General features: G+C 53.5%; 1 protein-coding gene across 2 annotated transcripts in view; it reads right to left on the bottom strand.

Moving 5' to 3' along the window:
- The window catches only part of LOC121281855 (forkhead box protein O1-like), a 117,743-nt gene that overhangs the window by 11,388 nt on the left and 80,696 nt on the right, over positions 1-25,659 (bottom strand). The window lies entirely within an intron of this gene.

The following is a 25,659-nucleotide window of genomic DNA, read 5'->3' as shown; positions in this document are numbered from 1 at the left end:
ATTGTCACCTAATGTAAAAACATCACTGATACAGCAACCAATGGCTGCTCTCAGTAACTAGAAAATATTTACCATGAAGTTCAATTTTCATTATGCAAATAAAATGATTGAAAACTAAAATTAGCCTTAGAAACCAGACATTAGAGAAGTTATTGTATTTTTGATGAGTGCATTTGCCATGGGTTACTCAAACCATTTGCAATTCGTGGCAACTCTGGTATCACTCGACAGCTGCATATGTGGGAGTTGGTAATTGGCCAACAGTTGGCAGCTGTAAGAGGAATAAAGAGAAGTGCGTCCATGATGGAGGAAGTTTGATTAAAGAACAGCAATCTCCTTAGTCACTGTAAATTCAACAGCAGTGCCATTATCTTTCATTCCATACTTTTATTTCATTGTGACACCCAAAGAATTGGCATTTGGCTCACTCAATCAATCGCTGCAGCCACAGACTTCGAGTCTGCAAATAAGATGGAGAAATTATAAATCCTTCAACCAGAGGAGGGACGTACGTCACAAATTGATGCAGTGATGTGACAAATATTCAAATTCCACAAAACAATGGAAGAGGGATTGAACCTAGGACTTCACCGGACTGGGTCTAATGGATGTACTCCAGGCAAAAGTGCAGTAGACAGTGCCAGACCATTTATTGAAACAGAGCTAAACAAAAAAAAAACTTTGAAGATATAAAAAACATATCTAAAAAAATACACAGTTTTATGGAGTCTATAGAAGTTACCAGTAGGAAAATAAGTTGCTATTTGTGTGCTTTCTTCATTGTATTGCTGACAGAATCTACACAGGTGTATGATCCATCATTATATCATAAACAGCTTGAGGTTTCCTGTCAAAGGCCAAGTCAGACAGACAGCAAAGCTACAACATGATTGTCACCAAGACTGAGATTCAAATTGTAGTGCCCTAGTCAGATTGGTACATAGGACTGACAAAAGCCAATCTCTCTTACCCCAACATTCAAGCACATGCTCAGAACAAATCCACCCTCCCAAGTGAATCAAGAATGTAGTCGTTATTTTTTTAGGTCAATATTCCAATTGAGCCTGCATTCACCATACTAGAAAGTTGTCTACCCTATGAGCTAAATCGCTCTTACTCTTGATGGTCAGTCAGGAGGGAAAAAAACAGTGGAAATCACACATTAATTGCACTGCAATTACTTTGTTGCAATCCAAGAAATACATGTCATCATGATGCACTGTGTCAAAGGATTTCTCAAACACGGTGCCCTTTGTGAACTACATATATTTCCAAAAACGTATTTAGAGCTTAATTTGTAGTCATGTCTCAACATTCTAGATGTCCTTTTAAGCTACTCCACTTGATCATAGGATGTTTCGGTCAAGAGAAGTTAATTCCAATGTTTACTGGACTGTATTTATAAAGGGATTTCGCGTTTAACAAGATACCAAAAACCACTACTTGTATATCTAGTTTTAACTGCTAAGCAACTGGGTCAATTCCATATTGGAAGGTCATAGCTTCTTCACAAGTCCTTCATACTGTGATTGCCAGACACAAATACTTCAAAATTCAAATTCATGGAAAAGGGCCTGGAATACCAACACTCTTGAAGTGAGAGGGAGTGAGGAAGGTAAGATGCCAATTACATAAAACAACAAGGTTCACAAATTTACAAATTTTGAGGGAAATAATGAGCTAGCAATTCCAAGCTAGGAAACTACCTTCCCTCTCATTCTTCTGCATTCCTTCCATCTTGAAATATTTCTTCTCCAAATGACACATTTAGATTATTGGATAGGATAAAAAAATGAGGGGGTGGGGGTGGTACTGTAGATACACCACAGAAGTTGCTCCCACCACAGGTTTTAATATTGCTGAGCTTATGTTCAATTAAAGAAAGCAACGTTCATAAAAAATGCAAATGTTTTTGTCTATAACATCAATAGTAAATAAAGCTGCTACCACAGATTCAACTGGTTTCTCCCTTTTCTTCAACATCTTTGCACAGAGAGCTCTATTTTTCTTATTTACTTCTCTTGCTCCACTATTCTTCCTATGCGCAAACTCACTGAATTGCCTAAAAGCAGCAAGTTGTGCTGTGGTATAACTCCACTGGCAGCCTTCTCTTTGCTCAACTGAACACTAATTTTTCATGCAAGAGGCTGGGCAATGATTATTATTTGCCTATAAATGCTTTGCACCCAATATTCTTGACAAGGGCACTTCAAACAGCAATCACTGGAAGACAATTAGGTTAACTAATTTTTCACTTCTTGGTGGAAATTTTTGTTGTAGCCCTCTCAAAATGCAAGCAACTATTAACTTAGAGCAATATCGCCCTATATTTATACATCATCTATTATGCAAAATAACCAGATTGCAGAAGGTGAAGAATCAAAGGGCAGAACCCCACTCCTAAATGCTATCCAGTGACTCCCATTAGAAAATGAACACGTGAACACAGATCGAGGACAAAAATCACAACTGCAAGGTCAGAACTGGCAACGATGCTCCTTTGAGTCAGAGTGCTGACGCTGGCTATCCAGAACCCTTGCATGAAGAATTTCCACATTACCTACATAACCAAATTCCAAGGAAGAGTCAGATGCTAGCAAAGGCAGGTATAGTGTGGAATAGGAGGGGGACGTGACACAGAAAAAGAGACATTAAATATATACTGATAATACATCTAAAATCACTTGAAAATTGTTTTTGAGAACTACTTAGTGAGTTCAGAAATTCTTCTCCGACCACTAAAAGCAATCCGAAACAAGTTCCTGGAGATAACAGTTACCACAAGGTATTACTCAACATTCAAACTATATTTTGTGTACAGCAATATCAGCCTCCTCCAGGTAACAAGCAATTTACTCTGGTCCAACCAAGTAATTAAAGGGAAACTAACTGAACCCCAATAATAAACTCAATCCTTTCAATACATTACTGACTTCCCTAAATATTAACTGTTTCTTCGCAATTTCTTACTCTTCCAAATGCAGTGATCTATTCTCACTTAATTTAAGGCATTATGATATTAATTTCGGAAAGTAAATTTGACCACAGACTCCACCCTAAAACAAAATTATCGAATATAAGGGGGTTGCAGACGGATATAGATGGATTGAATGAGTAGGCAAAGGTCTGGCAAATGGATTTTAATGTGGGGAAAATGTGAAGTTGTTCACTTTGGCAGAAAGAATAAAAAAGCAGACTATTACTTAAATGGAGAACAGCTGCATAATTCCGAGGTGTAGAGGGATCTAGGTGTTCTAGTATGAGTCACAAAAAGTTAGTATGCAGGCAAACAAGTAATTAAGGCAGCTAATGAAATGCTATCCTTTATTACGAGAGGAATTGAACATAAAAGTAAGGATGTTACATTTCAGTTTTATAGGGCATTGGTGAGACGGCATCTCGAATACTGTGTGCAGTTTTGGTCTCATTTAAGGAAGGATGTAAATGCATTGGTGGCGGTCCAGAGGAGGTTTACTAGATTGATACCTGGAGTGTGCGGGTTGTCCTGAGGAAAGGTTGGACAGACTGGGCTTATTTCCACTGGAATTCAAAATAGTTTGGGGGGGGGGGGGGGGGGGGGGGGGGGGGGGGGGTTGATTGAATTATATAAGATCCTGAACAGCATTGACAGGGTGGACGTGGAAAGGATGTTTCTTTTTGTGGGCGAGTCCACAACTAGGGGGGCACTGTTTTAAAATTAGAGATCGCCCTTTTAGGACAGAGATGAGGAGAAATTTTTTTCTGAGGGTTCAGAGTTTGGAACTATCTGCCTCAGAAGGCAGTGGAGGCAGGGTCATTGAATATTTTTAAGGTATAGGTAGATAGATTCTTGCTAGGCTAGGAATCAAAGGTTGTTGGGAGTAGATGGGGATGTGAAATTCGAAACATAAACGCTCATTGCTTTGAAAACATAACACTTTAAGAATCAAGCTCTTTTAATAGGTCTGCTACTAATTCCCTTCTGCTTGGTGTACACCAGGTCTCAAGTGTATGTTAGCTGCAGACCACTGTAAAAATAAAACCAAATGGCTTGGCAAAATTATCCCGATAATTGATGGGGCCAATAACTTTGGTAATGTGGTACAATTTTTCCCTACGAGCATGTCACAAATTTACAACCACCTAATCTTTAACTCAGATGAAAATTAATTTTCTATTTCATCACAAGGGGCAGTACTCCAGATGGTACTGGCTGGGGGATTAAGTGGAGTGGTGTGCGCAATTTCACCACTGGAATACTGCAAAGCTAGTCTTCTAGTTACTTCTTTGGGTTTTTAAACCCATCACCAACTCAGAACAGCTTTAGCATTCATGAAAACTATAAATTGCCCTTTCTCCTTATGCCATTGTTTACACCTTTGACAGCTGGAGTCCACATATGCACAGTTAAAAGCAAGAATTCAGAAGTTGCCGTCGGCATTTCTACGCTTCTCTAGAGGATGTGTTTTTGAGGGCCCTCAGACCACAATCAATTAGGAATCATTGAACCGAATGAATCTTCAGTCTTTTGCACTTGGTACTGCTGTAAAAAAACCCCTTGATAAATAAGGTGTAGCTGGGTTTTTAATAGAATACTATGTTCACAATTACTGCTAAAAGGCCTCACCAGGCCTAAAGTGTGATTTTATATGTGAATGTCAAATTTCTCCATTATAAGAAATACCACATGTTAAAACTTCTTTTAAGTTTATGATATTTTGGTTTCAACTTTAAACCCATGTGAATGTACATCCATTTCACTTTCATTTTATCTGTAAAATAGTAAAATTAAAATGAGAAGAGATTCAGTGGGTTTAATTTACTTGTTACGTGAGAATGCTTCAATGTGACTGGCTGCTTACCCTGTTTGATGATATTACTGCTCCTAGACACCAGACAGTCCCCTTGATTTGGTACCAAATTCAGACTGATAAAGGGAATGGGGAAGTCTGTGCCACCGAGATTGCTAGATGTTTGTGCACAGCTTTCTCTGGAGGTCAACAGCAATCGCCGTTGCCTCACCTGTGACAGCAAAATCCAGCCTATTATGCTGGCACAACCTTTGACACCTTGTGTACAAGATCACACACCAAAACTTAATGTGAAGGGAGGAATTTTGGCAAATGACTACTTAAATGTAGAAACCCTCAAGCAGCTGTAAGTACGAGAACTATAATTATTGCAAACCAAAATTTAATCCTGCCACAACAATTATAGGGATTGTAATGTCACTGGAAACAAAGGACACTGGAGGAAGAGAAAATAGTTTTCCATTTCCAAAACTTATAGCTCTATACTGCTGCTGTCAAATCTTCATTCAAAACAATCTGGACAGTTCCAGGCCAGTCCAAACAAGACAACAAGTAGTTTGTCATTAAGCTTATTAGATACAACAGTATGACTCAATGCACATAGACAATCTCCCTTAAAGATACATGAGGAGCAGGTTTGAACAACTGAAACTCATATTTCTATTTTATAGTCTTTTTCAAACAGCTGTGTAACTTAAACACCCCATTTAGTCCATGTAAAGGAATTTAAAGCTATAAATTGCTAAAATGTAATCCAGCATTAGAACATTAAACGCAAGATAACAGAAACTAACTGCAGTCTTCACTGGAAATTAAAGTTCTCTAATCCAGTCAGTTTCCTGAACTCTCAAACACTGTTGGAGGGTCGAGCTCCCCGATACACCAGCCAGTGCTACACATTTTCACACGCAGCAATTCAAGTCACTGTCAGACATCATCTTCGACAGGACAAGAGAAAGTAATGGAAAATTCTGAATCTCATTGAAACAAGCAATTGGTTGGAAACTTATTTTTAAAAAATTAAAAACTCTCAAGAGTCTTATTTTCTTCTTTTACTAAATTAGGTTTCTGATCACATCAGCGGAGAGAGAAACAGAATTAGCATTTCAGGTTGGTCATCAGAACTGAAGGGTCATCATTCTGAAACATTAACTGCTTCGCTCACCACAGACACTGCCAGGGGTGCTGAGTATTTCCAGCCTTTTCTGTTTTTATTTCAGGCTCCCAGCACCTGCGGTGATTTGCTTTTGTGTTGTAGGTTTGTGATCAGGTTGGTTAGGTGAACAGGCACCACTCAATTATCAGCAACACTACCATCATGATTGTCCAACTAAAAACAAACATGAATATATGTTTTGTGTATTTAAGTACTTTCTTCTGATGAGTCTGACAAACCCAGAAAGAAATGGCAGGAAAAAAAAAAGAAGGAATGGTTTGATATCAAAGCTTTTTTCAATATTTAACTCCTCTTTATTCATTTATGGGATGTGGGTGTCACTGGCTAGGCCTGCATTTATTGCCCATCCCTAATCACCCTTGAGAAGGTGGTGAGTTAGGTTGCACATTTCTACCAGCTAAAAACCACAGTCTGCTGAGCATCCTTTTGAAGTGAGTGAGAGAGTTGATGGTTCTCATTATAAAAAATGGGATATCTGAAATAATTCCCAACATTGCTTATGAATGAGTTGCAGTGTATACACACAAACTCTGGATCAAACATACAAAAGTAGCATCCTGGGACAACAAATACTGCAAAATTGGCGACAGGCATAAAAAATTCAGTCCTATGATTGGAGGAGTAGCAAAGATGGGAGGGAACCTGCAACTGTAGGAGCTGGAGTAGATGCATGGGAGACAGGCTAATAAAAAGCAAAAGAAAACTTGTCCATGAGTAGAGAGCAAGAGTGAAGGAAACATTTATTGTCAGATCAGAACAACAAAACTTGGGAGTCAAAGGATCGTTGATGTTTTTAGCTCCCTTTGGAATGATTTTTTTTTTATAATCCTTATAGAGTTGAGTTTTTTTTATATTGAGGGGGAAGGAGGGGGGCTGTATTTGGCAACTCCTGGGGGAATGCACCGAGATAGGGCTTCTATCTAATTGTTTTAAATAAGCAGTCCTCTCGCAACCTCCTCCCTGTTACAGGAACTCTCCTATTTCACTAAAAAAGAAAAAGAAAAGAATAGGGATCCCGGGACCACCATCAACAGTTTCAGGTGCGAAAGGAGGCAAAGTAAGCGTTGGATGAGCACTTGGCACTGAGGGAGAGTTTTAGGCAGGCAGAGATAGAGAGAGAGAGAGGCAGGCAGAGAGAGAGAGAGAGGCAGGCAGGGAGAGAGAGAGGCAGGCAGGCAGAGGCGGGCGGAGAGAGAGCGAGAGGCGGGCGGAGAGAGAGCGAGAGGCGGGCGGAGAGAGAGCGAGAGGCGGGCGGAGAGAGAGCGAGAGGCGGGCGGAGAGAGAGCGAGAGGCGGGCGGAGAGAGAGCGAGAGGCGGGCGGAGAGAGAGCGAGAGGCGGGCGGAGAGAGAGCGAGAGGCGGGCGGAGAGAGAGCGAGAGGCGGGCGGAGAGAGAGCGAGAGGCGGGCGGAGAGAGAGCGAGAGGCGGGCGGAGAGAGAGCGAGAGGCGGGCGGAGAGAGAGCGAGAGGCGGGAGGAGAGAGAGCGAGAGGCGGGCGGAGAGAGAGCGAGAGGCGGGCGGAGAGAGAGCGAGAGGCGGGCGGAGAGAGAGCGAGCGGCGGGCGGAGAGAGAGCGAGCGGCGGGCGGAGAGAGAGCGAGCGGCGGGCGGAGAGAGAGCGAGCGGCGGGCGGAGAGAGAGCGAGCGGCGGGCGGAGAGAGAGCGAGAGGCGGGCGGAGAGAGAGCGAGAGGCGGGCGGAGAGAGAGCGAGCGGCGGGAGGAGAGAGAGCGAGAGGCGGGCGGAGAGAGAGCGAGAGGCGAGCGGAGAGAGAGCGAGCGGCGGGCGGAGAGAGAGCGAGAGGCGGGCGGAGAGAGAGCGAGCGGCGGGCGGAGAGAGAGCGAGAGGCAGGCGGAGAGAGAGCGAGAGGCAGGCAGAGAGAGAGCGAGAGGCAGGCAGAGAGAGAGCGAGAGGCAGGCAGAGAGAGAGCGAGAGGCAGGCAGAGAGAGAGCGAGAGGCAGGCAGAGAGAGAGCGAGAGGCAGGCAGAGAGAGAGAGAGAGAGGCAGAGAGCAGAGAGAGAGAGAGATTCAGACAGAGAGTCAGGCAGAGAGAGAGAGAGTAAGGCAGGGAGAGAGAGAGTCAGGCAAAGAGAGAGAGAGGGAGTCAAGCAGAGAGAGAGAGAGAGAGAGAGTGTCAGGCAGAGAGAGAGAGAGAGACAGTCAGGCAGAGAGAGTCAGGCAGAGAGGGAGAGGGGGGCAGGAAGAGAGAGAGAGGCAGGCAGAGAGAGAGAGAGGCAGGCAGAGAGAGAGAGAGAGGCAGGCAGAGAGAGAGAGAGGCAGGCAGAGAGAGAGAGAGGCAGGCAGAGAGAGAGAGAGGCAGGCAGAGAGAGAGAGGCAGGCAGAGAGAGAGAGGCAGGCAGAGAGAGAGAGGCAGGCAGAGAGAGAGGCAGGCAGAGAGAGAGAGAGGCAGGCAGAGAGAGAGAGAGAGGCAGGTAGAGAGAGAGAGAGAGACAGGCAGAGAGACAGAGAGGCAGGCAGAGAGAGAGAGAGAGAGGCAGGCAGAGAGAGAGAGAGGGGCAGGCAGAGAGAGAGAGAGAGGCAGGCAGAGAGAGAGAGAGAGGCAGGCAGAGAGAGAGAGAGATGCAGGCAGAGAGAGAGAGAGAGAGAGAGGCAGGCAGAGAGAGAGAGAGAGAGAGAGGCAGGCAGAGAGAGAGAGAGAGAGAGAGGCAGGCAGAGAGAGAGAGAGAGAGAGAGAGACAGGCAGAGAGAGAGAGAGAGGCAGGCAGAGAGAGAGAGAGAGAGGCAGGCAGAGAGAGAGAGAGAGGCAGGCAGAGAGAGAGAGAGAGAGAGAGGCAGGCAGAGAGAAAGAGGCAGGCAGAGAGAGAGAGAGGCAGGCAGAGAGAGAGAGAGAGGCAGGCAGAGAGAGAGAGAGAGAGAGGCAGGCAGAGAGAGAGAGAGAGGCAGGCAGAGAGAGAGAGAGAGGCAGGCAGAGAGAGAGAGAGAGGCAGGCAGAGAGGGAGTGAGAGAGGCAGGCAGAGAGAGAGAGAGAGAGGCAGGCAGGGAGAGAGAGCCAGAGGGAGGCAGGCAGAGAGAGAGAGAGAGAGGCAGGCAGAGAGAGAGAGAGAGAGGCCGTCAGAGAGAGAGAGAGAGAGAGAGGCAGGCAGAGAGAGAGAGAGAGAGAGAGAGGCAGGCAGAGAGAGAGAGAGAGAGAGGCAGGCAGAGAGAGAGAGAGAGGCAGGCAGAGAGAGAGAGGGAGAGAGGCAGGCAGAGAGAGAGAGGGAGAGAGGCAGGCAGAGAGAGAGAGAGAGAGGCAGGCAGAGAGAGAGCGAGGCAGGCAGAGAGAGAGCGAGAGGCAGGCAGAGAGAGAGCGAGAGGCAGGCAGAGAGAGAGCGAGAGAGAGACAGGCAGAGGGCAGAGAGAGAGAGAGATTCAGACAGAGAGTCAGGCAGAGAGAGAGAGAGAGGCAGGCAGAGAGAGAGCGAGAGGCAGGCAGAGAGAGAGCGAGAGGCAGGCAGAGAGAGAGCGAGAGGCAGGCAGAGAGAGAGCGAGAGACAGGCAGAGAGAGAGCGAGAGGCAGGCAGAGAGAGAGCGAGAGGCAGGCAGAGAGAGAGCGAGAGGCAGGCAGAGAGAGAGCGAGAGGCAGGCAGAGAGAGAGAGAGAAGCAGGCAGAGAGAGAGAGAGGCAGAGGGCAGAGAGAGAGAGAGAGAGTCAGGCATAGAGAGCTAGTCAGGCAGAGAGAGAGAGAGAGAGAGAGGCCGAGGGCAGAGAGAGAGAGAGAAGGAGTCAGGCAGAGAGAGAGAGAGAGAGAGAGAGAGAGAGAGTCAGGCAGAGAGAGAGAGAGTCAGGCAGAGAGAGAAGGCAGAGAGAGAGGGGGGCAGGCAGAGAGAGAGAGGGGGGCAGGCAGAGAGAGAGAGAGAGAGAGGCAGGCAGAGAGAGAGAGGCAGGCAGAGAGAGAGAGAGAGAGAATCAGGCAGAGAGAGAGAAAGAGAGAGAGTCAGGCAGAGAGAGAGAGAGAGAGTCAGGCAGAGAGAGAAAGAGAGGCAGGCAGAGAGAGAGAGAGAGAGGCAGGCAGAGAGAGAGAGAGAGAGGCAGGCAGAGAGAGAGAGAGAGGGAGGCAGGCAGAGAGAGATAGAGAGGCAGGCAGAGAGAGAAAGAGAGGCAGGCAGAGAGAGAAAGAGAGGCAGGCAGAGAGAGAAAGAGAGGCAGGCAGAGAGAGAGAGAGAGAGAGAGGCAGGCAGAGACAGAGAGAGCGAGGCAGGCAGAGACAGAGAGAGAGAGAGAGGCAGAGGGCAGAGAGAGAGAGAGAGAGAGAGAGATTCAGACAGAGAGTCAGGCAGAGAGAGAGAGAGTAAGGCAGGGAGAGAGAGAGTCAGGCAGAGAGAGAGAGAGGGAGTCAAGCAGAGAGAGAGAGAGAGGCAGGCAGAGAGAGAGAGAGAGGCAGGCAGAGAGAGAGAGAGAGGCAGGCAGAGAGAGAGAGAGAGGCAGGCAGAGAGAGAGAGGCAGAGAGAGAGAGGCAGGCAGAGAGAGAGAGAGGCAGGCAGAGAGAGAGAGAGGCAGGCAGAGAGAGAGAGAGGCAGGCAGAGAGAGAGAGAGGCAGGCAGAGAGAGAGAGAGGCAGGCAGAGAGAGAGAGAGGCAGGCAGAGAGAGAGAGAGAGTGAGGCAGGCAGGGAGAGAGAGCCAGAGGGAGGCAGGCAGAGAGAGAGAGAGAGAGAGGCAGGCAGAGAGAAAGAGGCAGGCAGAGAGAGAGAGAGGCAGGCAGAGAGAGAGAGAGGCAGGCAGAGAGAGAGAGAGAGGCAGGCAGAGAGAGAGAGAGAGGCAGGCAGAGAGAGAGGCAGGCAGAGAGGGAGTGAGAGAGGCAGGCAGAGAGAGAGAGAGAGAGAGAGAGGCAGGCAGGGAGCCAGAGGGAGGCAGGCAGAGAGAGAGAGAGAGAGAGGCAGGCAGAGAGAGAGAGAGAGAGAGAGGCAGGCAGAGAGAGAGAGGGAGAGAGGCAGGCAGAGAGAGAGAGGGAGAGAGGCAGGCAGAGAGAGAGAGAGGCAGGCAGAGAGAGAGAGAGGCAGGCAGAGAGAGAGCGAGAGGCAGGCAGAGAGAGAGCGAGAGGCAGGCAGAGAGAGAGCGAGAGAGAGTCAGGCAGAGGGCAGAGAGAGAGAGAGATTCAGACAGAGTCAGGCAGAGAGAGAGAGAGAGTCAGGCAGAGAGAGAGAGAGAGGCAGGCAGAGAGAGAGCGAGAGACAGGCAGAGAGAGAGCGAGAGACAGGCAGAGAGAGAGCGAGTGGCAGGCAGAGAGAGAGCGAGAGGCAGGCAGAGAGAGAAAGAGAAGCAGGCAGAGAGAGAGAGAGAGGCAGAGGGCAGAGAGAGAGAGAGAGAGTCAGGCATAGAGAGCTAGTCAGGCAGAGAGAGAGAGAGAGAGTGGCCGAGGGCAGAGAGAGAGAGAGAGGGAGTCAGGCAGAGAGAGTCAGGCAGAGAGAGCGAGTCAGGCAGAGAGAGAGAGAGAGAGAGAGAGAGTCAGGCAGAGAGAGAGAGAGAGAGAGACAGTCAGGCAGAGAGAGTCAGGCAGAGAGAGAGAGGGGGGCAGGCAGAGAGAGAGAGAGGGGCAGGCAGAGAGAGAGAGAGAGGCAGGCAGAGAGAGAGAGGCAGGCAGAGAGAGAGAGAGAGAGATTCAGGCAGAGAGAGAGAGGCAGGCAGAGAGAGAGAGAGAGAGAGATTCAGGCAGAGAGAGAGAAAGAGAGAGAGTCAGGCAGAGAGAGAGAGAGAGAGAGTCAGGCAGAGAGAGAGAGAGAGAGAGTCAGGCAGAGAGAGAGAGTCAGGCAGAGAGAGAGAGAGGCAGGCAGAGAGAGAGAGAGAGAGGCAGGCAGAGAGAGAGAGAGTCAGGCAGAGAGAGAGAGAGGCAGGCAGAGAGAGTCAGGCAGAGAGAGAGAGAGGCAGAGGGCAGAGAGAGAGAGAGTCAGGCAGATAGAGAGAGAGAGAGAGAGAGGGAGGCAGGCAGCGAGAGAGAGAGAGGCAGGCAGAGAGAGAAAGAGAGGCAGGCAGAGAGAGAAAGAGAGGCAGGCAGAGAGAGAGAGAGAGAGAGAGGCAGGCAGAGACAGAGAGAGCGAGGCAGGCAGAGAGAGAGAGAGAGGCAGAGGGCAGAGAGAGAGAGAGAGAGAGAGAGAGAGATTCAGACAGAGAGTCAGGCAGAGAGAGAGAGAGTAAGGCAGGGAGAGAGAGAGTCAGGCAGAGAGAGAGAGAGGGAGTCAAGCAGAGAGAGAGAGAGAGAGAGTCAGGCAGAGAGAGAGAGAGACAGTCAGGCAGAGAGAGTCAGGCAGAGAGAGAGAGGGGGGCAGGAAGAGAGAGAGAGGCAGGCAGAGAGAGAGAGAGAGGCAGGCAGAGAGAGAGAGAGGCAGGCAAAGAGAGAGAGAGGCAGGCAAAGAGAGAGAGAGGCAGGCAGAGAGCGAGAGAGGCAGGCAGAGAGCGAGAGAGAGAGACAGGCAGGGAGCGAGAGAGAGAGACAGGCAGAGAGAGAGAGAGAGGCAGGCAGAGAGAGAGAGAGAGGCAGGCAGAGAGAGAGAGAGAGGCAGGCAGAGAGAGAGAGAGAGGCAGGCAGAGAGAGAGAGAGAGAGGCAGGCAGAGAGAGAGAGAGAGGCAGGCAGAGAGAGAGAGAGAGGCAGGCAGAGAGAGTGAGAGAGGCAGGCAGAGAGAGAGAGAGAGACAGGCAGAGAGAGAGAGATAGAGACAGGCAGAGAGAGAGAGAGGCAGGCAGAGAGAGAGAGAGAGGCAGGCAGAGAGAGGGAGAGAGGCAGGCAGAGAGAGAGAGAGAGGCAGGCAGAGAGAGAGAGAGAGAGGAAGGCAGAGAGAGAGAGAGAGGCAGGCAGAGAGAGAGAGAGGCAGGCAGAGAGAGAGAGAGAGGCAGGCAGAGAGAGAGAGAGAGGCAGGCAGAGAGAGAGAGAGAGGCAGGCAGAGAGAGAGAGAGGCAGGCAGAGAGAGAGAGAGGCAGGCAGAGAGAGAGAGAGGCAGGCAGAGAGAGAGAGAGGCAGGCAGAGAGAGAGAGAGGCAGGCAGAGAGAGAGAGAGAGGCAGGCAGAGAGAGAGAGAGGCAGGCAGAGAGAGAGAGAGGCAGGCAGAGAGAGAGAGAGGCAGGCAGAGAGAGAGAGAGGCAGGCAGAGAGAGAGAGAGGCAGGCAAAGAGAGAGAGAGGCAGGCAGAGAGAGAGAGAGGCAGGCAGAGAGAGAGAGAGAGGCAGGCAGAGAGAGAGAGAGAGAGGCAGGCACAGAGGGAGTGAGAGAGGCAGGCAGAGAGAGAGAGAGAGTGAGGCAGGCAGGGAGAGAGAGCCAGAGGGAGGCAGGCAGAGAGAGAGAGAGAGAGAGGCAGGCAGAGAGAGAGAGAGAGAGAGAGGCAGTCAGAGAGAGAGAGAGAGAGAGAGAGGCAAGCAGAGAGAGAGAGAGAGAGAGAGGCAAGCAGAGAGAGAGAGAGAGAGAGAGGCAGGCAGAGAGAGAGAGGCAGGCAGAGAGAGAGAGGCAGGCAGAGAGAGAGAGAGGCAGGAAGAGAGAGAGGGAGAGAGAGGCAGGCAGAGAGAGAGAGGGAGAGAGGCAGGCAGAGAGAGAGAGGGAGAGAGGCAGGCAGAGAGAGAGCGAGAGGCAGGCAGAGAGAGAGCGAGAGGCAGGCAGAGAGAGAGCGAAAGGCAGGCAGAGAGAGAGCGAGAGAGAGACAGGCAGAGGGCAGAGAGAGAGAGAGAGATTCAGACAGAGAGTCAGGCAGAGAGAGAGAGAGAGAGGCAGGCAGAGAGAGAGCGAGAGGCAGGCAGAGAGAGAGCGAGAGGCAGGCAGAGAGAGAGCGAGAGGCAGGCAGAGAGAGAGCGAGAGGCAGGCAGAGAGAGAGCGAGAGGCAGGCAGAGAGAGAGCGAGAGGCAGGCAGAGAGAGAGCGAGAGGCAGGCAGAGAGAGAGCGAGAGGCAGGCAGAGAGAGAGCGAGAGGCAGGCAGAGAGAGAGCGAGAGGCAGGCAGAGAGAGAGCGAGAGGCAGGCAGAGAGAGAGCGAGAGGCAGGCAGAGAGAGAGCGAGAGGCAGGCAGAGAGAGAGCGAGAGGCAGGCAGAGAGAGAGCGAGAGGCAGGCAGAGAGAGAGCGAGAGGCAGGCAGAGAGAGAGCGAGAGGCAGGCAGAGAGAGAGCGAGAGGCAGGCAGAGAGAGAGCGAGAGGCAGGCAGAGAGAGAGCGAGAGGCAGGCAGAGAGAGAGCGAGAGGCAGGCAGAGAGAGAGCGAGAGGCAGGCAGAGAGAGAGCGAGAGGCAGGCAGAGAGAGAGCGAGAGGCAGGCAGAGAGAGAGCGAGAGGCAGGCAGAGAGAGAGCGAGAGGCAGGCAGAGAGAGAGCGAGAGGCAGGCAGAGAGAGAGCGAGAGGCAGGCAGAGAGAGAGCGAGAGGCAGGCAGAGAGAGAGCGAGAGGCAGGCAGAGAGAGAGCGAGAGGCAGGCAGAGAGAGAGCGAGAGGCAGGCAGAGAGAGAGCGAGAGGCAGGCAGAGAGAGAGCGAGAGGCAGGCAGAGAGAGAGCGAGAGGCCGGCAGAGAGAGAGAGAGAGGCAGAGGGCAGAGAGAGAGAGAGAGGCAGAGGGCAGAGAGAGAGAGAGAGAGAGAGTCAGGCAGAGAGAGCTAGTCAGGCAGAGAGAGAGAGAGAGAGAGGCAGAAGGCAGAGAGAGAGAGAGAGAGGGAGTCAGGCAGAGAGAGTCAGGCAGAGAGAGCGAGTCAGGCAGAGAGAGAGAGAGAGACAGGCAGAGAGAGAGAGAGATACAGTCAGGCAGAGAGTGTCAGGCAGAGAGAGAGAGGGGGGCAGGCAGAGAGAGAGAGAGGCAGGCAGAGAGAGAGAGCGAGAGGCAGGCAGAGAGAGAGAGCGAGAGGCAGGCAGAGAGAGAGAGCGAGAGGCAGGCAGAGAGAGAGAGCGAGAGGCAGGCAGAGAGAGAGAGCGAGAGGCAGGCAGAGAGAGAGAGCGAGAGGCAGGCAGAGAGAGAGAGCGAGAGGCAGGCAGAGAGAGAGAGCGAGAGGCAGGCAGAGAGAGAGAGCGAGAGGCAGGCAGAGAGAGAGAGCGAGAGGCAGGCAGAGAGAGAGAGCGAGAGGCAGGCAGAGAGAGAGAGCGAGAGGCAGGCAGAGAGAGAGAGCGAGAGGCAGGCAGAGAGAGAGAGCGAGAGGCAGGCAGAGAGAGAGAGCGAGAGGCAGGCAGAGAGAGAGAGCGAGAGGCAGGCAGAGAGAGAGAGCGAGAGGCAGGCAGAGAGAGAGAGCGAGAGACAGGCAGAGAGAGAGAGCGAGAGGCAGGCAGAGAGAGAGCGAGAGGCAGGCAGAGAGAGAGAGCGAGAGGCAGGCAGAGAGGGAGTGAGAGAGGCAGGCAGAGAGAGAGAGAGAGAGGGGCAGGCAGGGAGAGAGAGCCAGAGGGAGGCAGGCAGAGAGAGAGAGAGAGAGAGAGAGAGACAGGCAGGCAGAGAGAGAGAGAGAGAGAGGCAGTCAGAGAGAGAGAGAGAGAGAGAGAGAGGCAGGCAGAGAGAGAGAGAGAGAGAGGCAGGCAGAGAGAGAGAGAGAGGCAGGCAGAGAGAGAGAGGCAGGCAGAGAGAGAGAGAGGCAGGAAGAGAGAGAGAGAGAGAGGCAGGCAGAGAGAGAGAGGGAGAGAGGCAGGCAGAGAGAGAGAGAGAGGCAGGCAGAGGGCAGAGAGAGAGAGAGAGATTCAGACAGAGAGTCAGGCAGAGAGAGAGAGAGAGGCAGGCAGAGAGAGAGAGAGAGACAGGCAGAGGGCAGAGAGAGAGAGAGAGATTCAGACAGAGAGTCAGGCAGAGAGAGAGAGGCAGGCAGAGAGAGAGCGAGAGGCAGGCAGAGAGAGAGCGAGAGACAGGCAGAGAGAGAGCGAGAGGCAGGCAGAGAGAGAGCGAGAGGCAGGCAGAGAGAGAGAGAGGCAGGCAGAGAGAGAGAGAGGCAGAGTGCAGAGAGAGAGAGAGAGAGAGTCAGGCATAGAGAGCTAGTCAGGCAGAGAGAGATAGAGAGAGAGAGAGTCAGGCAGAGAGAGAGAGAGAGACAGTCAGGCAGAGAGAGTCAGGCAGAGAGAGAGAGGGGGGCAGGCAGAGAGAGAGAGAGAGAGAGGCAGGCAGAGAGAGAGAGTCAGGCAGAGAGAGAGAGTCAGGCAGAGAGAGAGAGTCAGGCAGAGAGAGAGAGTCAGGCAGAGAGAGAGAGTCAGGCAGAGAGAGAGAGTCAGGCAGAGAGAGAGAGTCAGGCAGAGAGAGAGAGAGTCAGGCAGAGAGAGAGAGAGAGTCAGGCAGAGAGAGAGAGAGAGAGTCAGGCAGAGAGAGAGAGAGAGAGTCAGGCAGAGAGAGAGAGAGAGTCAGGCAGAGAGAGAGAGAGAGTCAGGCAGAGAGAGAGAGAGAGAGTCAGGCAGAGAGAGAGAGAGAGTCAGGCAGAGAGAGAGAGAGAGTCAGGCAGAGAGAGAGAGAGAGTCAGGCAGAGAGAGAGAGAGAGAGGCAGGCAGAGAGAGAGAGAGGCAGGCAGAGAGAGAGAGAGGCAGGCAGAGAGAGAGAGAGAGGCAGGCAGAGAGAGAGAGAGAGGCAGGCAGAGAGAGAGAGAGAGGCAGGCAGAGAGAGAGAGAGAGGCAGGCAGAGAGAGAGAGAGAGGCAGGCAGAGAGAGAGAGAGAGGCAGGCAGAGAGAGAGAGAGAGGCAGGCAGAGAGAGAGAGCGAGAGGCAGGCAGAGAGAGAGAGCGAGAGGCAGGCAGAGAGAGAGAGCGAGAGGCAGGCAGAGAGAGAGAGAGCGAGAGGCAGGCAGAGAGAGAGAGCGAGAGGCAGGCAGAGAGAGAGAGCGAGAGGCAGGCAGAGAGAGGGAGTGAGAGGCAGGCAGAAAGAGGGAGAGAGAGGCAGGCAGAGAGAGGGAGGGAGAGGCAGGCAGAGAGAGGGAGCGAGAGGCAGGCAGAGAGAGAGAGCGAGAGGCAGGCAGAGAGAGAGAGCGAGAGGCAGGCAGAGAGAGAGAGCGAGAGGCAGGCAGAGAGAGAGAGCGAGAGGCAGGCAGAGAGAGAGAGCGAGAGGCAGGCAGAGAGAGAGCGAGAGGCAGGCAGAGAGAGAGCGAGAGGCAGGCAGAGAGAGAGCGAGAGGCAGGCAGAGAGAGAGAGAGAGGCAGGCAGAGAGAGAGAGAGAGGCAGGCAGAGAGAGAGAGAGAGAGAGGCCGGCAGAGAGAGAGAGAGAGGCCGGCAGAGAGAGAGAGAGAGGCAGAGGGCAGAGAGAGAGAGAGAGAGAGTCAGGCAGAGAGAGCTAGTCAGGCAGAGAGAGAGAGAGAGAGAGGCAGAGGGCAGAGAGAGAGAGAGAGGGAGTCAGGCAGAGAGAGTCAGGCAGAGAGAGTCAGGCAGAGAGAGCGAGTCAGGCAGAGAGAGAGAGAGAGACAGGCAGAGAGAGAGAGAGATACAGTCAGGCAGAGAGAGTCAGGCAGAGAGAGAGAGCGGGGCAGGCAGAGAGAGAGAGAGGCAGGCAGAGAGAGAGAGAGAGAGAGAGAGGCAGGCAGAGAGAGAGAGAGAGAGAGTCAGGCAGAGAGAGAGAGAGAGAGAGTCAGGCAGAGAGAGAGAGAGTCAGGCAGAGAGAGAGAGGCAGGCAGAGAGAGAGAGAGAGGCAGGCAGAGAGAGAGAGAGAGAGGCAGGCAGAGAGAGAGAGAGAGGCAGGCAGAGAGAGAGAGAGAGAGGCAGGCAGAGAGAGAGAGAGAGGCAGGCAGAGAGAGAGAGAGAGAGAGGCAGGCAGAGAGAGAGAGAGAGGCAGGCAGAGAGAGAGAGAGAGGCAGGCAGAGAGAGAGAGAGAGAGAGAGAGAGAGGCAGGCAGAGAGAGAGAGAGAGAGAGGCAGGCAGAGAGAGAGAGAGAGAGGCAGACAGAGAGAGAGAGGCAGGCAGAGAGAGAGAGAGAGAGGCAGGCAGAGAGAGAGAGAGAGAGAGACAGGCAGAGAGAGAGAGAGAGGCAGGCAGAGAGAGAGAGAGAGGCAGGCAGAGAGAGAGAGAGAGAGGCAGGCAGAGAGAGAGAGAGAGAGAGGCAGGAAGAGAGAGAGAGAAAGAGAGGCAGGCAGAGAGAGAGAGAGAGAGGCAGACAGAGAGAGAGAGAGAGGCAGGCAGAGAGAGAGACAGAGGTAGGCAGAGAGAGAGAGGCAGGCAGAGATAGAGAGAGAGGCGGGCAGAGAGAGAGAGAGAGAGAGAGGCAGGCAGAGAGGGAGTGAGAGAGGCAGGCAGAGAGAGAGAGAGAGAGGGGCAGGCAGGGAGAGAGAGCCAGAGGGAGGCAGGCAGAGAGAGAGAGAGAGAGAGAGACAGGCAGGCAGAGAGAGAGAGAGAGAGAGGCAGTCAGAGAGAGAGAGAGAGAGAGAGAGGCAGGCAGAGAGAGAGAGAGAGAGGCAGGCAGAGTGAGAGAGAGAGAGAGAGAGAGAGGCAGGCAGAGAGAGAGAGAGAGAGGCAGGCAGAGAGAGAGAGAGAGAGAGGCAGGCAGAGAGAGAGAGAGGCAGGCAGAGAGAGAGAGAGAGGCAGGCAGAGAGAGAGAGAGAGAGAGACAGGCAGAGAGAGAGAGAGGGGCAGGCAGAGAGAGAGAGAGAGAGGCAGGCAGAGAGAGAGAGAGAGAGAGAGGCAGGCAGAGAGAGAGAGAGAGAGAGAGAGGCAGGAAGAGAGAGAGAGAGAGGCAGGCAGAAAGAGAGAGAGAGGCAGGCAGAGAGAGAGAGAGAGGCAGGCAGAGAGAGAGACAGAGGTAGGCAGAGAGAGAGAGAGAGGCAGGCAGAGAGAGAGAGAGAGAGGCAGGCAGAGAGAGAGAGAGAGAGAGGCAGGCAGAGAGGGAGTGAGAGAGGCAGGCAGAGAGAGAGAGAGAGAGAGTAGCAGGCAGGGAGAGAGAGCCAGAGGGAGGCAGGCAGAGAGAGAGAGAGGGAGAGAGAGGGACAGGCAGGCAGAGAGAGAGAGAGAGAGAGAGGCAGTCAGAGAGAGAGAGAGAGAGAGAGAGAGGCAGGCACAGAGAGAGAGAGAGAGAGAGAGGCAGGCAGAGAGAGAGAGAGAGGCAGGCAGAGAGAGAGAGGCAGGCAGAGAGAGAGAGGCAGGCAGAGAGAGAGAGAGGCAGGCAGAGAGAGAGAGGGAGAGAGGCAGGCAGAGAGACAGAGAGAGAGAGGCAGGCAGAGAGAGAGAGAGAGACAGGCAGAGGGCAGAGAGAGAGAGAGAGATTCAGACAGAGAGTCAGGCAGAGAGAGAGAGGCAGGCAGAGAGAGAGCGAGAGGCAGGCAGAGAGAGAGCGAGAGACAGGCAGAGAGAGAGCGAGAGGCAGGCAGAGAGAGAGCGAGAGGCAGGCAGAGAGAGAGAGAGAGGCAGGCAGAGAGAGAGAGAGAGGCAGGCAGAGAGAGAGAGAGAGGCAGGCAGAGAGAGAGAGAGGCAGAGGGCAGAGAGAGAGAGAGAGAGAGTCAGGCATAGAGAGCTAGTCAGGCAGAGAGAGAGAGAGAGAGAGAGGCCGAGGGCAGAGAGAGAGAGAGAGAGTGTCAGGCAGAGAGAGAGAGAGAGACAGTCAGGCAGAGAGAGTCAGGCAGAGAGAGAGAGGGGGGCAGGCAGAGAGAGAGAGAGAGGCAGGCAGAGAGAGAGAGAGAGAGAGTCAGGCAGAGAGAGAGAGTCAGGCAGAGAGAGAGAGTCAGGCAGAGAGAGAGAGTCAGGCAGAGAGAGAGAGTCAGGCAGAGAGAGAGAGTCAGGCAGAGAGAGAGAGTCAGGCAGAGAGAGAGAGTCAGGCAGAGAGAGAGAGTCAGGCAGAGAGAGAGAGTCAGGCAGAGAGAGAGAGTCAGGCAGAGAGAGAGAGAGAGTCAGGCAGAGAGAGAGAGAGAGTCAGGCAGAGAGAGAGAGAGAGTCAGGCAGAGAGAGAGAGAGAGTCAGGCAGAGAGAGAGAGAGAGTCAGGCAGAGAGAGAGAGAGAGGCAGGCAGAGAGAGAGAGAGAGGCAGGCAGAGAGAGAGAGAGAGGCAGGCAGAGAGAGAGAGAGAGGCAGGCAGAGAGAGAGAGAGGCAGGCAGAGAGAGAGAGAGGCAGGCAGAGAGAGAGAGAGAGGCAGGCAGAGAGAGAGAGAGAGGCAGGCAGAGAGAGAGAGAGAGGCAGGCAGAGAGAGAGAGAGAGGCAGGCAGAGAGAGAGAGAGAGGCAGGCAGAGAGAGAGAGAGAGGCAGGCAGAGAGAGAGAGAGAGGCAGGCATAGAGAGAGAGAGAGAGGCAGGCAGAGAGAGAGAGAGAGAGGCAGGCAGAGAGAGTCAGGCAGAGAGAGAGAGAGAGGCAGAGGGCAGAGAGAGAGGGAGGCAGGCAGAGAGAGAGAGAGAGGCAGGCAGAGAGAGAGAGGCAGGCAGAGAGAGAAAGCGAGGCAGGCAGAGAGAGAGAGAGAGAGAGAGAGAGATGCAGGCAGAGACAGAGAGAGCGAGGCAGGCAGAGAGAGAGAGAGGGGCAGAGGGCAGAGAGAGAGAGAGAGATTCAGACAGAGAGTCAGGCAGAGAGAGAGAGAGTAAGGCAGGGAGAGAGAGAGTCAGCCAGAGAGAGAGAGAGAGGGAGTCAATCAGAGAGAGCGAGAGAGAGAGAGTCAGGCAGAGAGAGAGAGAGACAGTCAGGCAGAGAGAGAGAGGGGGGCAGGAAGAGAGAGAGAGGCAGGCAGAGAGAGAGAGAGGCAGGCAGAGAGAGAGAGAGGCAGGCAGAGAGAGAGAGAGGCAGGCAGAGAGAGAGAGAGGCAGGCAGAGAGAGAGAGAGGCAGGCAGAGTGAGAGAGAGGCAGGCAGAGAGAGAGAGAGGCAGGCAGAGAGAGAGAGAGGCAGGCAGAGAGAGAGAGAGGCAGGCAGATAGAGAGAGAGGCAGGCAGAGAGAGAGAGAGGCAGGCAGAGAGAGAGAGAGAGGCAGGCAGAGAGAGAGAGAGAGGCAGGAACAGAGGGAGTGAGAGAGGCAGGCAGAGAGAGAGAGAGAGAGAGAGAGAGAGAGAGGCAGGCAGGGAGAGAGAGCCAGAGGGAGGCAGGCAGAGAGAGAGAGAGAGAGAGGCAGGCAGAGACAGTGAGAGAGAGAGGCAGTCAGAGAGAGAGAGAGAGAGAGTCAGGCAGAGAGAGAGAGAGGCAGGAAGAGAGAGAGAGGCAGGAAGAGAGAGAGAGAGGCAGGCAGAGAGAGAGAGGGAGAGAGGCAGGCAGAGAGAGAGAGGGAGAGCGGCAGACAGAGAGAGAGCGAGAGGCAGGCAGAGAGATAGCGAGAGGCAGGCAGAGAGAGAGCGAGAGGCAGGCAGAGAGAGAGCGAGAGGCAGGCAGAGAGAGAGCGAGAGGCAGGCAGAGAGAGAGCGAGAGGCAGGCAGAGAGAGAGCGAGAGGCAGGCAGAGAGAGAGCGAGAGGCAGGCAGAGAGAGAGCGAGAGAGAGACAGGCAGAGGGCAGAGAGAGAGAGAGCGAGATTCAGACAGAGAGTCAGGCAGAGAGAGAGCGAGAGGCAGGCAGAGAGAGAGCGAGAGGCAGGCAGAGAGAGAGCGAGAGACAGGCAGAGAGAGAGCGAGAGGCAGGCAGAGAGAGAGCGAGAGGCAGGCAGAGAGAGAGCGAGAGGCAGGCAGAGAGAGAGCGAGAGGAAGGCAGAGAGAGAGCGAGAGGCAGGCAGAGAGAGAGCGAGAGGCAGGCAGAGAGAGAGAGAGGCAGGCAGAGAGAGAGAGGCAGAGGGCAGAGAGAGAGAGAGAGTCAGGCAGAGAGAGCTAGTCAGGCAGAGAGAGAGAGAGAGAGAGGCAGAGGGCAGAGAGAGAGAGAGTCAGGCAGAGAGAGCGAGTCAGGCAGAGAGAGAGAGAGAGACAGGCAGAGAGAGAGAGGGGGGCATGCACAGAGAGAGAGAGGCAGGCAGAGAGGGAGAGAGGCAGGCAGAGAGAGAGAGAGAGAGGCAGGCAGAGAGAGAGAGGCAGGCAGAGAGAGAGAGAGAGGCAGGCAGAGAGAGAGAAAGAGAGAGAGTCAGGCAGAGAGAGAGAGAGAGAGAGAGAGTCAGGCAGAGAGAGCCAGGCAGAGAGAGAGAGGGGGGCAGGCACAGAGAGAGAGAGGCAGGCAGAGAGAGAGAGAGGCAGGCAGAGAGAGAGAGAGGCAGGCAGAGAGAGAGAGAGAGAGGCAGGCAGAGAGAGAGAGGCAGGCAGAGAGAGAGAGAGAGGCAGGCAGAGAGAGAGAAAGAGAGAGAGTCAGGCAGAGAGAGAGAGAGAGAGTCAGGCAGAGAGAGAGAGTCAGGCAGAGAGAGAGAGTCAGGCAGAGAGAGAGAGTCAGGCAGAGAGAGAGAGTCAGGCAAAGAGAGAGAGGCAGGCAGAGAGAGAGAGAGAGGCAGGCAGAGAGAGAGAGAGATTCAGACAGAGAGAGTCAGGCAGAGAGAGAGAGAGAGGCAGAGGGCAGAGAGAGAGAGAGAGAGAGAGAGAGTCAGGCAGAGAGAGAGAGAGAGAGAGGGAGGCAGGCAGAGAGAGAGAGAGAGAGGCAGGCAGAGAGAGAGTGACAGGCAGGCAGAGAGAGAGAGAGGCAGGCAGAGAGAGAGAGAGGCAGGCAGAGAGAGAAAGAGGCAGGCAGAGAGAGAAAGAGAGGCAGGCAGAGAGATAGAGAGAGAGAGGCAGGCAGAGACAGAGAGAGAGAGAGAGGCAGGCAGAGGACAGAGAGAGAGAGAGAGAGATTCAGGCAGAGGACAAAGAGAGAGAGAGTCAGGCAGAGGACAGAGAGAGAGAGAGTCAGGCAGAGGACAGAGAGAGAGAGAGTGAGGCAGAGGGCAGAGAGAGAGAGAGTGAGGCAGAGGACAGAGAGAGAGAGAGTCAGGCAGAGGGCAGATAGAGAGAGAGATGGAGAGAGTCAGGCAGAGAAAGTCAGGCAGAGAGAGAGAAAGAGAGAGTCAGGCAGAGAGAGAGAAAGAGAGAGAGTCAGGCAGAGAGAGAGAGAGAAAGAGAGAGAGAGAGAGAGAGTCAGGCAGAGAGAGAGAGAGAGAGAGTCAGGCAGAGAGAGAGAGAGAGTCAGGCAGAGAGAGAGAGAGAGGCAGGCAGAGAGAGAGAGAGAGGCAGGCAGAGAGAGAGAGGCAGGCAGAGAGAGAGAGAGGCAGGCAGGCAGAGAGAGAGAGGCAGGCAGAGAGAGAGAGGCAGGCAGAGAGAGAGAGGCAGGCAGAGAGAGAGAGGCAGGCAGAGAGAGAGAGGCAGGCAGAGAGAGAGAGGCAGGAAGAGAGAGAGAGAGGCAGGCAGAGAGAGAGAGGCAGGCAGAGAGAGAGAGGCAGGCAGAGAGAGAGAGAGGCAGGCAGAGAGAGAGAGAGGCAGGCAGAGAGAGAGAGAGGCAGGCAGAGAGAGAGAGAGGCAGGCAGAGAGAGAGAGAGGCAGGCAGAGAGAGAGAGAGGCAGGCAGAGAGAGAGAGAGGCAGGCAGAGAGAGAGAGAGACAGGCAGAGCGAGAGAGACAGGCAGAGCGAGAGAGACAGGCAGAGCGAGAGAGAGGCAGGCAGAGAGAGAGAGAGGCAGGCAGAGAGAGAGAGAGGCAGGCAGAGAGAGAGAGAGGCAGGCAGAGAGAGAGAGAGGCAGGCAGAGAGAGAGAGAGGCAGGCAGAGAGAGAGAGAGGCAGGCAGAGAGAAAAAGAGGCAGGCAGAGAGAGAGAGAGGCAGGCAGAGAGAGAGAGAGGCAGGCAGAGAGAGAGAGAGGCAGGCAGAGAGAGAGAGAGGCAGGCAGAGAGAGAGAGAGGCAGGCAGAGAGAGAGAGAGAGGCAGAGAGAGAGAGAGAGGCAGAGAGAGAGAAAGGCAGAGAGAGAGAGAGGCAGGCAGAGAAAGAGAGAGGCAGGCAGAGTTGGGAGAGGGTAGGCAGAGAGACAGAGAGAGAGGCAGGCAGAGAGAGAGAGAGAGGCAGGCAGAGAGAGAGAGAGAGAGGCAGGCAGAGAGAGAGAGAGAGAGAGAGGCAGGCAGAGAGAGAGAGAGAGAGAGAGTCAGGCAGAGAGAAAGAGAGAGAGTCAGGCAGAGAGAGAGAGAGAGTCAGGCAGAGAGAGAGTCAGGCAGAGACAGAGAGAGAGTCAGGCAGAGAGAGAGAGAGAGAGAGGCAGGCAGAGAGAGAGAGAGGCAGGCAGAGTGAGAGAGAGGCAGGCAGAGAGAGAGAGGGAGGCAGGCAGAGAGAGGCAGGCAGGCAGAGAGAGAGAGGCAGGCAGAGAGAGAGAGAGAGAGAGAGGCAGCAGAGAGAGAGAGAGAGAGAGAAAGGCAGGCAGAGAGAGAGAGAGAGAGAGAGGCAGGCAGAGAGAGAGAGAGAGAGAGGCAGGCAGAGAGAGAGAGAGAGAGAGGCAGGCAGAGAGAGAGAGGCAGGCAGAGAGAGAGAGAGGCAGGCAGAGAGAGAGAGAGACAGGCAGAGCGAGAGAGACAGGCAGAGCGAGAGAGACAGGCAGATCGAGAGAGAGGCAGGCAGAGAGAGAGAGAGGCAGGCAGAGAGAGAGAGAGGCAGGCAGAGAGAGAGAGGGCAGGCAGAGAGAGAGAGAGGCAGGCAGAGAGAGAGAGAGGCAGGCAGAGAGAGAGAGAGGCAGGCAGAGAGAGAGAGAGGCAGGCAGAGAGAGAGGCAGGCAGAGAGAAAAAGAGGCAGGCAGAGAGAGAGAGAGGCAGGCAGAGAGAGAGAGAGGCAGGCAGAGAGAGAGAGAGGCAGGCAGAGAGAGAGAGAGGCAGGCAGAGAGAGAGAGAGGCAGGCAGAGAGAGAGAGAGGCAGGCAGAGAGAGAGAGAGAGGCAGAGAGAGAGAGAGAGGCAGAGAGAGAGAAAGGCAGAGAGAGAGAGAGGCAGGCAGAGAAAGAGAGAGGCAGGCAGAGTTGGGAGAGGGTAGGCAGAGAGACAGAGAGAGAGGCAGGCAGAGAGAGAGAGAGAGGCAGGCAGAGAGAGAGAGAGAGAGGCAGGCAGAGAGAGAGAGAGAGAGAGGCAGGCAGAGAGAGAGAGAGAGAGAGAGTCAGGCAGAGAGAAAGAGAGAGAGTCAGGCAGAGAGAGAGAGAGAGTCAGGCAGAGAGAGAGTCAGGCAGAGACAGAGAGAGAGTCAGGCAGAGAGAGAGAGAGAGAGAGGCAGGCAGAGAGAGAGAGAGGCAGGCAGAGTGAGAGAGAGGCAGGCAGAGAGAGGGAGGCAGGCAGAGAGAGGCAGGCAGGCAGAGAGAGAGAGGCAGGCAGAGAGAGAGAGAGAGAGAGGCAGCAGAGAGAGAGAGAGAGAGAGAAAGGCAGGCAGAGAGAGAGAGAGAGAGTGAGAGGCAGGCAGAGAGAGAGAGAGAGAGAGGCAGGCAGAGAGAGAGAGAGGCAGGCAGAGAGAGAGAGAGGCAGGCAGAGAGAGAGAGAGACAGGCAGAGAGAGAGAGAGACAGGCAGAGCGAGAGAGACAGGCAGAGCGAGAGAGACAGGCAGAGCGAGAGAGAGGCAGGCAGAGAGAGAGGCAGGCAGAGAGAGAGGCAGGCAGAGAGAGAGAGAGGCAGGCAGAGAGAGAGAGAGGCAGGCAGAGAGAGAGAGAGGCAGGCAGAGAGAGAGAGAGGCAGGCAGAGAGAGAGAGAGGCAGGCAGAGAGAGAGGCAGGCAGAGAGAGAGAGAGGCAGGCAGAGAGAGAGAGAGGCAGGCAGAGAGAGAGAGAGGCAGGCAGAGAGAAAAAGAGGCAGGCAGAGAGAGAGAGAGGCAGGCAGAGAGAGAGAGAGGCAGGCAGAGAGAGAGAGAGGCAGGCAGAGAGAGAGAGAGGCAGGCAGAGAGAGAGAGAGGCAGGCAGAGAGAGAGAGAGGCAGGCAGAGAGAGAGAGAGAGGCAGAGAGAGAGAGAGAGGCAGAGAGAGAGAAAGGCAGAGAGAGAGAGAGGCAGGCAGAGAAAGAGAGAGGCAGGCAGAGTTGGGAGA

Source organism: Carcharodon carcharias, chromosome 9 (genome assembly GCF_017639515.1).
Source record: "Carcharodon carcharias isolate sCarCar2 chromosome 9, sCarCar2.pri, whole genome shotgun sequence".
Lineage (NCBI taxonomy): Eukaryota > Metazoa > Chordata > Chondrichthyes > Lamniformes > Lamnidae > Carcharodon > Carcharodon carcharias.
Note: the sequence above shows the minus strand (reverse complement) of the source record. Positions and strands in the feature narration are given on the sequence as shown.